Raw genomic sequence first — 14,699 nt, forward strand, 5'->3', positions numbered from 1 at the left:
GGCGTAGGAGCTGCACTTGCTAGAATAGGTGGACACAGGAGACTGGTACAGAGACTGTTTACCCATGAACCCAGCTAAAGGACATCCTCTCTGAAAGTCGACTCAACAGAGAGGAAGAAAAGCCAAATCTTACCTGGCAGCAGAAATCCCCAGAGATGGTGCCTACCAGTTTTCGCAGGTAAGCTCCCTCTATTGCTTATGCATACCCGTACATGCATGCATGGGTGCTGGTGCCAGCTTAGAAGTGGGAAAAAATTGGAGGGGAAAACCACCTCTTAGAAATTACCCTGTATAGGGATGGTACATCTTATACTGGAGGTAGAAAAAGGAAAAAGCATAAAGGTGGGGGAACTTTTTTTGTTTCTTGTTTTGCCTGAGCACTTGGTATTCGTCTCCCCCCCATTCTCCTCCCCCACCTCCTCACTTTTTTCTTCCTTTCTCCGCTTCTATCAGCTCCAGGACAGTGGGCACATGGGCAAAGCAAAGACACTGGGTGCCCTAGCTGGAAATCCTGAAGACCATCTAAACCCTCCAGGGGGTATTTTTCTTTGTAAGTTGCTGTAAGTTTGATGGGGCACGTGACAAGGCTTTGTGGAGAGGGAAAAAAAAATATCCTGATCTTCTTAATTGCTCATTCCCAGGAAATGAAAGACTTCAAGGGGGAATGAACCAGAGGAAAAAAAAAAAGGGGGGGTGCGTGGGAGAAGATAGGATGTAGGGTGAACAGGTGATTCACAAATTTTTCCCATCCAGACCCGGGTCCTTCCTGGTATGCCCTGCTCCCCAAAAGCTGCAGGGCAAAGTCCCCATCAACAGGGTGTAAAACCAGAATGAGAAGACCCATTAGAAGAGAGGACAGAATTGCACAGGAGAGTCAGTCAAGTCCTTTGCCATAGTGAAAGGAAAAATTTGCAAACTTCATTCCCACCCTGTGTTTTTCCTGTCACAAGGTCATCGCTACTGAAAGAGCAAGTTTGTGTAAACATGACTAGTTCCCAGAGGAGTTACTTGAGATGAGAGAGGCTATAAATCCTGTGTCTTCTGCTAACCTGTGAGCTTTAATTTTACAAAGAAGGTGTTAAAACTATACTTTTTCCTTTCCCCTTCTTGCTCTTTCCCACCCTCTGCAGTAGGGAATGTTCCCATGGCAGCTAAAACCTCACTGACACTCAAAATGGTGCCGTGCCAAACACGGCGCGTTGGAACAGGCTTCTACTTTCCTAGATTTAATACAAATTAGTATCCGTTCCTTCATTATATCTCCATTTTGGATTCTTAATGCGGCTGGAATTTTATTACACTGCACATAATTCACATTTTGTACTTTAATGTGTCTTATAGCCTTACTTGGCAGGTTTGGAAACTTGGAAATCTCTTTTCCCCTTTTCTAAGAGATATCAGGGTGCCTAATAGTCCACAGGAATTAGTGATTAGGAGAATTAGTGATTATGAGTTCTTTCAGCCTCTTTCAGAGAACAGCTTCTAGCCTGTTTCCTTCAATTTTTAGGAAAACTGAGTTTAAACAATACAGGAGCTGTACTAGTTTTGCCTGACCTTTAATCTTTGTTGCTGACCTTGTCTCCTTCAATGATTTCTGACACAGACTCCAGTTATTCTGCCACTGGTAGCCTTCACCACACTGTCCCTTAAAATAGGTGATGCTCATGTTCAGCACCATAAATTCTTTATATAAATCCCTTTCACATAATACTCCAAACCCCCATTATGCTACAAATCATATTGATGAACACCAGGACACAGTCCTCTACCCTTACAGAAAAATACCTAAAGAATGGGTTTATGTACTTTAAGATGAAGCAATGCTTTGAAGAACGAGGGCCACGAGATTTAGTGCAATCTTCTCATCTTTCCTGAATTTTTGGTTCATTATAAAACCTCAGCATCAGTTTCCTATCACAGTTGGGCTTTCACTGGAATTTCTTTACAGAGCCTTCTCTGACTTCTTTATAAGTGTAGATAATATCTTAACTGGAACTTTATCAAAACCACCCTGGGGGAGGTATTTTCCATTATGGAAAGTTTTCTTACACCTTCCAGAAGAGCATAACCATTCCTTTATAAGCTAATTATAGCAGTTCCTCAGAAACGGTTGTATTTATGTCCTCTGCAATACTTTTCCAGATGCTCAGAGTAAATGAATACAAGATCCTCACTAAAACTCAGTGAGTTCATCTGGCAGAGAAGAAAGTCTCATCCAGGTAGGAATTTATTAGTCTCCCAGGCCATGGATATCGCATGGAAAGGTGATGCAGTACATCACCTGCTACAATTCACTAACAAGAACTGAGACGGGGAAACGGATCACTACCAATTCCAATACAGGACATGCCGCCTCTTGTGTGTCACTTTTCAGTGCCTCCCACAGCAGAGCACTTCCCAAGCACAATGACACAAAACTCATTGCAAGTTTGCTAGACAATCAATCACACAAGAAAGGTTTTGGTTTCCCACAGTCCTAAAAGAAATTGCTTACTTATATATACTTATTCTATAATTGAAACAAAGCCTTTAAAGCAGTTACAGGACAAAGAACCAGACTAAAGCTTGTTCCTCAAGGCCTGTTTCTATTTTCTTTGCATTCCTACTTTGTATTAGTTAGAGGAAATTAGAAGCCAGACCACCTTCATTTCTAAAGCATAGGGTTAAATTAATTACATTTACAAAGCCTAGTCTAGCTGTAGTGAATAGCTGCGACAAGAGTAATCTTGACTCAGATGTATCAGTACACTAACACCACAGCAGTTTTGTGGGTCAGTCTTTAAACCATCCAACAACAACAGATCTTTGAGACGTAGCTCCAGGGAACCAGCTGCTTCTTCAAGCACATTTCTTAAGCAAATGCTAACCTTGTAAAGTCTCAAAAGAAACCCCCCAGTGGTCAGAAGCATGGAACTTTTCCCTTTGTTAAAGACATTTGTTAAAAACATATTCCAACAGACTTATTTAAAACATAAGGGCTTGCTTGTAAAGATAAACTTTACACTGAAATCTGAATACACACATAACAGCTGCAAATAAACATTTATTTTTATCTGATAGAAGGAAAATATTGACTTTTAAAAAAAGAAAACCAAAATGTATAAATGGGATTTTGATGTACCACATCACCTTAAAATCCAAACTTACCTGATTTCTATGGTCTGACAGAGAACACATTCCAAAGCCTTAATACTGTGTTGCAAAGCAAAGCTACGTAGAAACTCTCAGTAGAATGAGTCCTCAACTACTCAGATTGACACTTGGCCAAATGCTCCTTTATTATTTTACTTATGCTAGCACATAAATATTCCAAACCTGAGCCGCTCTGCTGTGTCTGGAACAACTCACAGAGAAGGAGAGCCAGTCATGGCAGCAACTGCTTGTGGCCCAGAGTTCTCGTACTGCAATGATCTCCTAAACACTCGGAGAGCTCAGCGCAGGAGCTAAGATGCAGCGGACAAGACCGAGAGAGCTGGCTAAATAGTAAGTATTATTCACATTTGAAGGAGGAATTGAACTGTTCATGTTTGCTGAAGGTCATGCAGGAAGTTTGTGCAGAGGTCAGGAAAAAACTCAAACAGATCCAGATCTCTCGAATCCTTGTCCAGAGAGCAGGAAGCTCAAGGCATCACACCACTGTTGAGTCTGGAAATGCAGCTGCCAGAATAAAGGCAACTTAGAAAGCATGATGGCTTGGAAGGAGCTGTTTCTTTCGAAGAAACATCTCCGAGTACTTAAATTTTAGTACAATTTAACTTTTGTAATTTATAAAAAAATTATTTCTGCTAGCTGTGATTCTTAGATAAATGTGTAGTTTGGAGTAAATGACAAGCAGATACACTGAAGACATTTACAGTTAACTAACAAAGCAATCCGGTTTCACTGCCTATATAATTTTAATTCCTTTAGCTATGCTACTCTATTGCTATGGATTCATTATTTCTTGACATTAATTTTCCTCTTCTTTTTGTTGCCAGTCCTAAGAACATACTTGGTAAGAACATAAATGTGTAGAAAACCTACTGTCAGAACAAACCTTGCATAATCATTCCACATCAAAGAACCAATGACAAATAATACACTTCAGCTGTTAGAAGCACTCGGGGATTGCCGTGAAAATTTCAGGCTTGAGGATAGTACTTCCTTGCCCAACTAAGGACTTCCAAATCTAGCCTCAAAGAACAATTTTCTTATCAAAGAACAGCAAAAGCAACAGAAAACTGTTCTAATTATTTTTTTGGACCTGGATAACTTATTATTAGGATATCCACACATCCTTCTGAGAAGTCTCATTACCCTGAGGTGCTCATCAAATTATTCCTGACGTTCAGATTTTCAGCCCCATTCATGAGCCTCAGGAAGAAGAATTTTCCAGAACAGCAGTTGCAGTAAATGCGTTTACTGTGCCTTGACCATAGAACAATACCACCTTTACTATGTATGTTCTCCATGCTGGGTGCCTGAGGTAACATATAGGAGCGTGCTCAGTGGCTGTAGGTTACCTTGAAAGCACTTGCAGAGGGGGTATAACAAGAAGAATGAATGAGAGATCCAGTGACAAGACACATCTCTTCAGGGCAGGAAGCATTTGTACCCACTGGAGCTTTGGGGAGAATTTTAATTTAGAAGAACGTAATAAGAGAAACTGGAATTTGTCCAGATGCTAGGGATTAATAGCTTTAATCTTAATAAAATCCCATAGCACTTTCTGTAATGCAGATAAGTTCTTTGAAGCAGGTTTAAACACAAAGATCTTGGCTAGAAATGTGGAAGGAGAAGGTGTAAAGAATTTAACAGAAGAGTTTATTACACAGAAGGTGTTGAATTTGTAGAATATGATGCCTTTGGCAAGCACAGTAATAAACAATTGCCATGTGCAAAGGATTGTGAAGGGAAGTAATTTACCAGCAACAACAACAAAAGTCACTGTAAATGAAGCCATCATGCAGATCAAACAGGAACCTTCTGCTTTGTATTTCCTGGCTGCACACAAGCAGATGTTGCAGCAACCTTTTATCTGTATCAGACTTCCAAACTATCCCAGGTTATTTAGTGACTATAACTAGCAGTCTGGATTGGGTGTGACACAAGCCGTCAAAACCTTAGGTAAAACTTTAAACTTGCACTTTTTCTCCCATGGCTCACAAATGAATGCAATGTTAGCATCACCCCTTGACTGTGAAGCTGTTCAACAAAGTAGCTGGCTTTGACAGTTTCCATCTCAGCACGCCAGATTTTTGGGATCCCAGTGTGGAGTGGTTAAAAATCTCCCTCGGATTGTGTGAGATGGCTACCCCAGAGCTACAGACCCCATCAGTCAGGGTAGCACCTGGAAGTCATGCATCTGACCGTCAAAGTCGCTTGCTGTTCTACCCCTACGTGTATCACAGACGATATCCAGGGAGTCCATGGTGGCATGAGGGTTAATGTCGATTTCCACAGGATTTTTGTGAGATAATTGACGAAGCATTAAAGAAAGCATTGCTAAACAGAGTGCCAAGAGTTCTCTGAGATTTCTATTTTTAGTGAAACATTTTAAGTGGTTTTAGCCAAGTGGATTTGCCTGGGCAATTGAGAGTAATTTGAACACCTGGAAAATGCAACATTTAATTGAGCTGCTACTGACTGTGCGTCATGGCCTCCTTTATGTTTTACCAAAAGCCCAGGAGAGGCATGCTCATGTGTGGTCTCATTAGTAGATTGACTGCTTCTGCCCTGTGTTTTATTGCTCATCTCTTCCCATGGGAACCTCTTGCTGTTTGAAGAGTTCCAAAGGGAGTTTGGTGATTTTCAAAGACAAGTGCATTCTCTACCTTGCTAGCCCCTACTCTTTGTGACGAGCAGTATTGAAGGGAAAGAGTTTTTCTTCGCTACTCCAGTTGTATGCTTCTCTGTGGGCAGCTGTGAATCTCTGGATCAAATAATTCCATGCTATGGAGTTACTAAGTGTTTGGGACAGACCAGCTGCAGGCTTATAAGCAGTTCCCTTAGAATAGGTATAACCATATTTTACTTTTGTACCGGCAATGATCCCAACTAATTCCTTCCTAGTCACTGCCTGGTGCAAATTTCCTTACATTTTTGCCATTCAGAATTTAAGCTAGATGACAAATAAACTGGTAGGACTTGAAAACTGACAGGCAGATATGCAGCTGATGTTTTTCCGTATTTTGAAATCTGTTAATTTTTAAGTTATAGGAAAAGAGGCTTTGAATACATAGTTGATCCAGATAATTTGTATGCAGCCATTTCAAATGAGTTGGCTGAAGAGCTCTCCAGATCTTTGATGAAAGTAGGTAATAAAACTTAAAAAATGGGGAAAATACTTGCCAGCTGTAAGCTGTAACTTTTTTGAAATTATAAACACTGAGCAAAGAAAGTAGCTAGATGTCAATTCTAGCCCACATAATGGACTAGCAAAATCTTTCACTGAAGAATGACAGTATACTAACCAACATAATTGCAAGAAAATTGATTTCACTTACTGATGTCCCACTTTAACAGATTACTTCTGCGATTAATAAGGAAAACACTGTTAAGGTAACACATTTCATTCTCTCTGGAAGCATTAGTTACTCTGCATTACTATGTCTGAATAGTACCATGTAATATAGACCACATACAATCAGTATGGTCCATACTAATTGGATTGAAAAGTACACAGATGACAGATGTTGAAATATTGGCCATCATTAAAGAAGGATGTTTATAATGAGGCCTTCCACAGATTGGTTGAGTCACACAGCATTTAACATGGGATTTATTAGTGATCCGAAATAAAGTGCAGAATTCTGCTGGTAAAAGTTGCAGGTAATCAGATACCAATAAACCTAAGCATTGGTCACTAACACGTACCAAGCAGGGCTGGCAGATGAAAAAGTAATTCAGTATATACCAGCTTTACTGGATTTGAATGAGAGTTTGAAGAGGCTACAGGTCATTTGCAGTCTGGTGCTTAAACTGAAAGCTGGACACTGAAAGCAAATTTGTTCAATAAAGGAAAAAGAAACACAGCAAACAGGATACCACAGAATTATATTTATATGTTGTACATTTGTCTTCACATTGCAACATCCACATTGTTCATTTTGTGACAAGTATTTCTAATAATTTTGAATACATATTTACTGTATAATACATTTTACCAAGAGGCACTTCCAGTAATTCTGGCAAAAAGGAGCTTCATTATAGTGTCTAACTTACAAAACAGTAAAAATAAATAATGTTTATCTAAAAGATTTTTTCCTGTACAGAATCTATTTTGTACAAAACATTTATCAGCCATTAACTAAATCACTTAACAAATACTTGTGAAGAGAATATATTAAGTATTGCTACATGTATCGAGTGCAAGATACTAGTGAAAGGAAAAGAATTATTCTGTTTATGAAAATCACCTAAAAATACAAGGCCTTGTTCCTGAAGTGTTTAGAAAGGAGAAGCTTGGTTACAACAATATTGACAATATATAAATATAAATTAACGTATGTAGTACTTAGTGAAAAGAACACTGTGTTAAAAACTGGTGTGTACAAATCCTAAACAAGATGGCACTTCTGCATTGCCACTTTGGCTGGCAGTTATTTTTTAAAATATTGCTTCAAAAGAATTATAAAGGTACATAAAACCCTTTTCAAATAGAGCCGTATAAAATTACATTCCCCCCCTCCCTCACCTTTTGAAGTGGAAAAAATCAAGGGGGGATTAATTTTGAAGTACATGGGTGATTTGCGGAAACTTGTTGCTAGAGCTAAGTCTGAATGAGCATCATAAAGTAATTGTGTCTGAGGCACAGTGCCTCGAGGTCCCAGGCCAGGAGTCAAACCTCATAGGATGGGATGTAAAATGATCAAATTTCTCAGTGTTTTCTGAAGTAAAAAACCTTTGGTTGGCCTTTTGTGAATTTGAAAATACAAAATTGGTATCATTTGACCCCAAAATCTGGTGGAGGGGTCGAGTGCATAAATTATATTGACGCACCCAAAATTTTTACTCAGAAAGGGTTTTGACCTTGTTGGATTAATTTCTTGATTACTTTCACCAAAATGGGATTTTAATTTTTTTTTTTAAATCATATCTTGTATGTGATATACATACTCGCATATAGTTACCCAGATGGCCAAACTGTATTGGAAAACAATTATTTTTGAAAGGTACTACTCCCACAACTAGAGGCAAAGATTACAAAATGTGTTTCTGTTGGAAAATATCCTAGATATTCTTCTATCAAAAGCACTAAAAAGAAAAAAACTGCCACCCGTCAGTGAAAATGTTAATCTGTTAAACAAACATAACCTACAGTATGAATCACATATTTTTAAAAAGTGAACTTAAATTACTTTCCATCATGCAAACATCTTATATTGATTACTCAAGAAAAGAAGACTTAACTTTAGAAAAGTAATGACCAAATGTATGCTGACATGGTTGAAATATTAAAAATATCATCAACACCACATAACTGTTAACGCTGTCTTTGATCTTTTAGGATACCATCTGCAGTACTGTACTAAGATTTACGAACATCTAAAAATGAAAATTTTGCATTCAAATACAGATTTTCATCTTGTGTCAGAATCAGGCAGGAATTTTGAATAGGAAAGATAGCTTTAACAGATGACGGGCTTTCTACCGAAAGTACTATGTACACACGTGGCAAACGCCTAACTGTTTTCTCTCTGATCAGATTAAAGACTTTTTTTTTCCTTTTTATGAAAGCATGGGGGCAAAATGACTAGGCTCCGGGGGAAAAAAAAAATAACAACAAACTCCCCAAAACTCAACCACCTTTAAATAAATGTTTAAAAGCAAAGAGCAATTGCTAATTCACGTTAATTGTTTGTAAGTGTTCACTGTGGTAAAGGAAGACGGTGTTGAAAACCAGAGCATCTAAGCCCACTGCCTTGGGGCTATCGCTGTGAGCAAACCACGGCGAGGTGGGTACAGAGTTGGATTACATTAAGGTATTTCTCCATCTGCTTTGACAACAGCCCTCTAAAATTCGGCATTTGTTCTTTACCTCCCCCAGTTCCTCCCCCCATGCCGTGCCGTGCTGCCAGGGACCCCATGGCATTTGCAGGCCAAGGGTGCCAGCGCGGCTCCCTCTGCCAGCCCAAGGAAAAGCAAGCGAACACAGGCCTGCCTCGCCGGGGCCACAGCACGCCCCGTGTTTTGCTTATTTGATCTGGTTTCTATGGTTTTTGAATCAGGACAAGACAATTCAATTGTAAAGGGATACACGGTCCACAGCTGTGGCAAAGTCCTTTATACCTGCTCTTATGCTTCCACACAGACAGAAAAGAGAAATATTTGAGTTTCCCCATCTAATTCACTGCTGGGATACACCACTTCCCACACCTGCAGATTCCAGGGGTGCTCCTTGGTGTACCCAGATCCCATATGCCATCCACAGCAGAACAAGTCTCATCTCATGTCCCGTTTCCACACCTCGAGCATACTGCAAGCACGGCTTTGGAAGTAAGAAACAACTGGCATAGACTAGCCACCTGAAAAGGTCAACTGAAATAAATATTATCTTTTTTTTCTTCCTCCAGCACCAAGCAAAGTATTCTTTAATGAGGGAGAATTAAACTACTTCAGTCAAAAATTCTTCTCGGTTCACTATATCCCTCAGCTCGACAGACCACGGCCAAGGCCAGTTGGTTTTACCTGAACTCATCACCTTCCAGAAGGAATAGTTTTACATGTGCAAGCCCTCAGGGAAATTTTTGCATACACCTCAAGTGACATTGGCAAGCTTTCAAACTGCACGATGTTTATTATTGTTTCAGTTTTATCAAAGAAATATTGTTAACTATCTCGAGCTTTTGCCCCCTTTTGTCATTGTGAAAATAAGACTCTCCAGAAGTACACACGCATTCTTCTGCCCGCAGGCTCCTGAGGAGCTTGTATTGTCCTAAGAATTCAGGCAGGTGCTCATGCGGGCGACATCTGCATCCTACCAAGGAGGCGTGATGTATTTTTTCATCAAGAGAACACCTGCCTGCCAGGAAAATCCCACTAATGGCCTCTAAATAAATCATAATTAGGATGTAAATGGAGGATAACTCTCGCACTGCTCCTTCCAACACTGGGATTCAATAACTACCACAGCAGGGGCTAAAACACTGCTTTGATTTACCTCCAAAGGAATGTTGTTTTGCTAAATGAAAGTGATGAAATTCAAAGAAAGATTTATCACACTAAGTTGCTCTCAAAAGTACTGGTGCTATTTTGCTCTAATTCAAAGTTTGCCTCCAATAATCAGTATTTTTTGCTAGCTCTTCCAATGATTGCTTAAGACAGCTGTCACCTAATTTCAATTATTCCCTGATCTGTTAAAAACCACTTAACATTCATTTTCTTCAGGAGGCCTGGACATTCTTATTTGTTGACTCACCTAAAAATATGGGAAATAAAAAAAAAAAAAAAGATTCCCCCACTCTAGTTAATGGGAACAATTATCTTCTCTTTAATGCTGCCACCATTTTGACTAATGCTGCAACATCAGACAGCAATTAAAACACCAGGAACTCCATGGTTACTTCATTCCAGTGGGATTACGTTTGATTTTGAAAGAAAGGGAAAATTAAGTGTGTTGCATAAAGTCTGTTTCATACCGGACTACAATTTCCTTTTCTCTTTCCTATGAATTGCCAGTTTGACTTTCTCCCTGCATGTCTACAACCCCATCAACTCGAGGACTTGTTACACCAGTGCTGTGCTGCCAGCTGAGGAATACCCAAGTTCTCAGGCTCAACGTCCAGGCCTGAGACTGGAAAGAGCAAGCAACCCTCCGTGCCGGCCTCCCAGCTGCGGTGCCTGCAGCAGACCTGGGAGAGGCACGTTCTCTGCGCTGTGCACGTGCCTCGATCTAATCTTCCGCCCATGAGGCCGTGGGATGCTCAAGAAATTCTCGTACTCATCCTTAAATTGAAACCTTTCTTCCTTAAACACATAGTGCTGGAACATCTCAACCATAACAGTTCTTGCAAAAGTAAAAGCAAATATTATACGTTTTTATGAATTACAGGTTTTCCAACAGTCAAAAGCCTCTTCCTTCAGAGAAAGAAAAGCCACAGACTGTCATTGCTGCCCTCCCAACCTACTGAACACTATCAGATGGCTCAGCTCTAGAATGAACCACAGCACATCCATGTTGCCTCTCCCACACTTGAATCTGCTGGTGAATCTCCTTGGGCTATTTGCTGGCCAAGCGCCTTGTGCTTTTTCTGGATCGCAGCCTGGGGTGCAGCTGGGTTTGCTGGGCTGCCCAGGCTCACACTGACTGGCATATCTGGCTGTGCCTATGGAAAGTCAGTGAGAGGGTGGACTCACACCTGCAACCATCTTCATCAACAGCAAAGCCCTCACCATCACCAGCAGAGGACCACACCACACAGACCAAGCAGGATGTGCCGGATAATTAATGAGACTTTGCACAAACACTTCATTAACACCTGGGACCAACCACAAACCTTTTGCTGCATTATACCTATGGCAAAATTTTCAAAAGTGCCTAAGGTTCTTTGAAAACTGACAAAATTCTCTAAGATCCCAAGTCCCACTAAAAGCTGGTGGACCTCAGGCTGCCGAGTACCCCAACCGACAGCTACCCCACACCTACTCAGCTCCCAGCTCAGCAGCATGGGCATGGCACTGGGTGCAAATGCGCCCAGACTGGGTCACAGGCTGGGCAGTCCTCATGGGCTGCACCACTGACTGATGCTCAGTTTGGCAAGATCCTTGGCTTCTCCACACTGCATTCTACTTTCCGGGGCATTTATGAAGGAAGAAAAAGACAGGGCTGGAATTTCAGAAAAATTCTTGTACCTAAAAAGGAGACAAAAATTTAGGAGAACTTCCTAAAGAAAACAAATGAACTTAAAAGCCAGCACAGAAAGCATAAAAAGGAAGTTGGGTACAGAATTTGCTTAGATGCCAAATGGTACTTTTAGAAGCATCTGTTTGAACCTTTACAGACTTAACTTCCTTCCAAATTCAGACCATCAGGATCTTAAGAACTTCTAACAGTAGTACACTAAGGGTAAAAGTCCCAAACGCATCCACTCAAAAGGTCCTGAGCAATCACAGTCTTGGATTTTAACTTGATGATGATGCAGAGAGACGTTCACACATGATGTCAGGGTAAAAACTGATGAACAACTATCCCTGCATTGTTAACAAATGCAAATTACATCTGCCCTGGGAGCCTTTTACTGCCAGAATGTGACCATCATTTGCTATGAGAGCCAGCACCCTGCACAAGGTCACAGGGGAGGCCATGGGTGACACACAGCCATTTCCCCAGCTTTCTGTAAAAAATTTCACTCCCAGAGGAAGGGAGTTCAAAATGTTGCCAAGAGCACAGTAGAATCCCTTTTTCCTAGTAGATTCTTGCAACTTACTTCTGATGCGTGGCTTGCAGCATTGCATCAAACACCATCTTTCTACTGGAGGAGGCATATGATTTTCAGAGATGAGTGTCAACCTGCTCCGTACATTAGCTCAAAACAAATCAAGAAACGCCAGGTTCCCTCAAGAATTAGAGCATAAATAGTAAATTATGGCCCTTTGAACATGGTGGAAATTATTACTTCTAGACACAGGTATTTTGGGATTCTTGGAAACAAAAGTCTCAGACTCCTCCTAAAAGAAAAGGCAATAAAATAAATGGTTTGGGGCTTTCACACTCTCTACTCCCATGTGTTCCTTCTGCAACATGAGCATAAAGAGAAAAGTTATATTCCACAATGAACAGCATGTGACTATCAAGCAAACTGGGAATATGGGGACAAAAGGGTTTATATGTGATGGGCAGAGTGCTTTTCTCACTGCACTGGGGGCTGCAAGCACTGCAAAAAGCCCCTTATTTAAGGGAACAGCAAACTTCTCTTAGACTAGAAGGGAGCAGGATCAGTCACCAGGTGACATTACAGTGGAGAAACCAAAATATCCAATTGGAAAAAATAGTCCAATCTTTCTCTTCCTGTTTTTAAAGAACTGGAAACTAAAGTACGTAAATTTTTTGTTACTGCAAAACACTGTTTAAATGGGGCTTGCTTTCCCTAGTATCTAACAAACCTCTTTGCATACTGTATATACCAGAAACCCAAATCAACATTGTAAACATCCCACCTGAAATCTGAGCACTTTGCTGACAGAATACAATTATTTTTCTCCCCCCCCCCCCCAAATATTGCACAGGCTGTGGTTTATTTGGGGTTTGCAACACAAAAGGACTGCACAAAGCGGAAAACTGTCAACGTCTAGCCTCCAAAAGGTTGCTGCAACTGCAGGTCAAAAGCTTTGCCTCCTTCGGACTAGAAACTATTACAAAACCCCTAAAATATTACCTGCTTCATTATCTAGTAAAAACCCCAAAGCAAAACAATGGTATTCACGTTTGATACAAAATCTGTCTGGTATTTTCTTTTGTATTAAATTTAAGCCAATCTGGGAAATTTCCTGATCAATGCCTGCCAGAAATGCTCTGCAAAGACTGAAAATCAGATTCATAAGGAGTGGACACCTGCAGAAATTGGATTCTATTAGTAACTATTTGGAGAGCAAAAGTAAGTCACCTCTTACCAAGTTAACCACTCCCAGCTACTTCAGCTTCTTCACTGGTATTCCTTCCAGTTTGGATAAAATCAATGATCATTCTGATTTTAAGCCTGTCAGCAATTCCTTCACTGCAAAAGACCTGAGTTAATCAAACTGTACCCACAAACAGGCTTGTATAGCAATGCAGTAACAATCTGTGACAGCTGCTTTGACAATATAGAAAGAAATCTTAACAGATTAGAAGCTGACAAAGATTTTACCTAATGGCAACCAAAAATGATGACTAGGAAAAATAGAGTAATTCCATTTCAGCACATTTTTAGGATAATTTTTCTTAGTTCAACCCTGTGTATGCCTGCCTAGAGGATTATGTGGAAGTCCACTTGCAGGATTTCACCTCATTCTTGAATGCCTCTATGTAATTTTACCAAATGGGTACCCACTAATGCTTTCTGCAATAACTTCTTTTTTTCTTCTTTTAGCAAAGGCAATATAAAAATCAATATAAAAAATCCAGTCCCAGTGATCATGCACTGAAAATGGAGAAAAAAGTGCTTGGAGATGTGACATTTTAAAGCATCTCTGTAAGTTTAATTTTTAAAGGACAGAATGAGGCATATTAAATTCTTCTCGAACTATAAGGTATGCATATCAATTGTACAAGAAAACCCCAAATAAAATGGTTAATCAAAGTAACTGAAGAGGTGTGAAAAGAGTGCAAGATGGAATTGGTGGAGACTTGCTGAGATCTCTGAGACATCTTTTTTTCTATTGAATAAATTCTGCTATATCCTTTCCCTTTAAAATAATAGTGCAATTTGGATCTTTGCTTTTCTGATTTCATTGAACAACACTTAATAAATATTTCTGCTGCTAAGAGCATTCAGAGCCATGCTCTAGAGTCACTCTGTCAAAACACAAATGCCTTCTCTACTGGCAAGAGTAGGATGGGACGATATCAGGCAAATGCAACCTGTAAGAAACCAAAATCCTGTTTTCCAGCAAAAGCACACTCTAACAGAAATGCAAAGCAAAAAGAAACTCTGAAGTGGTAACACACATGCTGATTGGCTTTGATAGAGAATGTCTTCCAACATTTCTGGGGAGGTATCAATAGGATCATGAAATGTGGT

General features: G+C 40.1%; 1 long non-coding RNA gene across 1 annotated transcript; it reads left to right on the forward strand.

The window, feature by feature from the left end:
• Nucleotides 1–63: 63 nt before the first annotated feature.
• LOC128143517 (uncharacterized) lies at nt 64–11,116 on the forward strand. The gene is made up of 4 exons (XR_008235778.1): nt 64–178; nt 2,143–2,219; nt 3,298–3,483; nt 11,033–11,116. It is a non-coding gene; the product is annotated as an uncharacterized LOC128143517 (long non-coding RNA).
• Nucleotides 11,117–14,699: the final 3,583 nt, after the last annotated feature.

The sequence above is a fragment of the Harpia harpyja genome, chromosome 6 (genome assembly GCF_026419915.1).
Source record: "Harpia harpyja isolate bHarHar1 chromosome 6, bHarHar1 primary haplotype, whole genome shotgun sequence".
NCBI lineage: Eukaryota > Metazoa > Chordata > Aves > Accipitriformes > Accipitridae > Harpia > Harpia harpyja.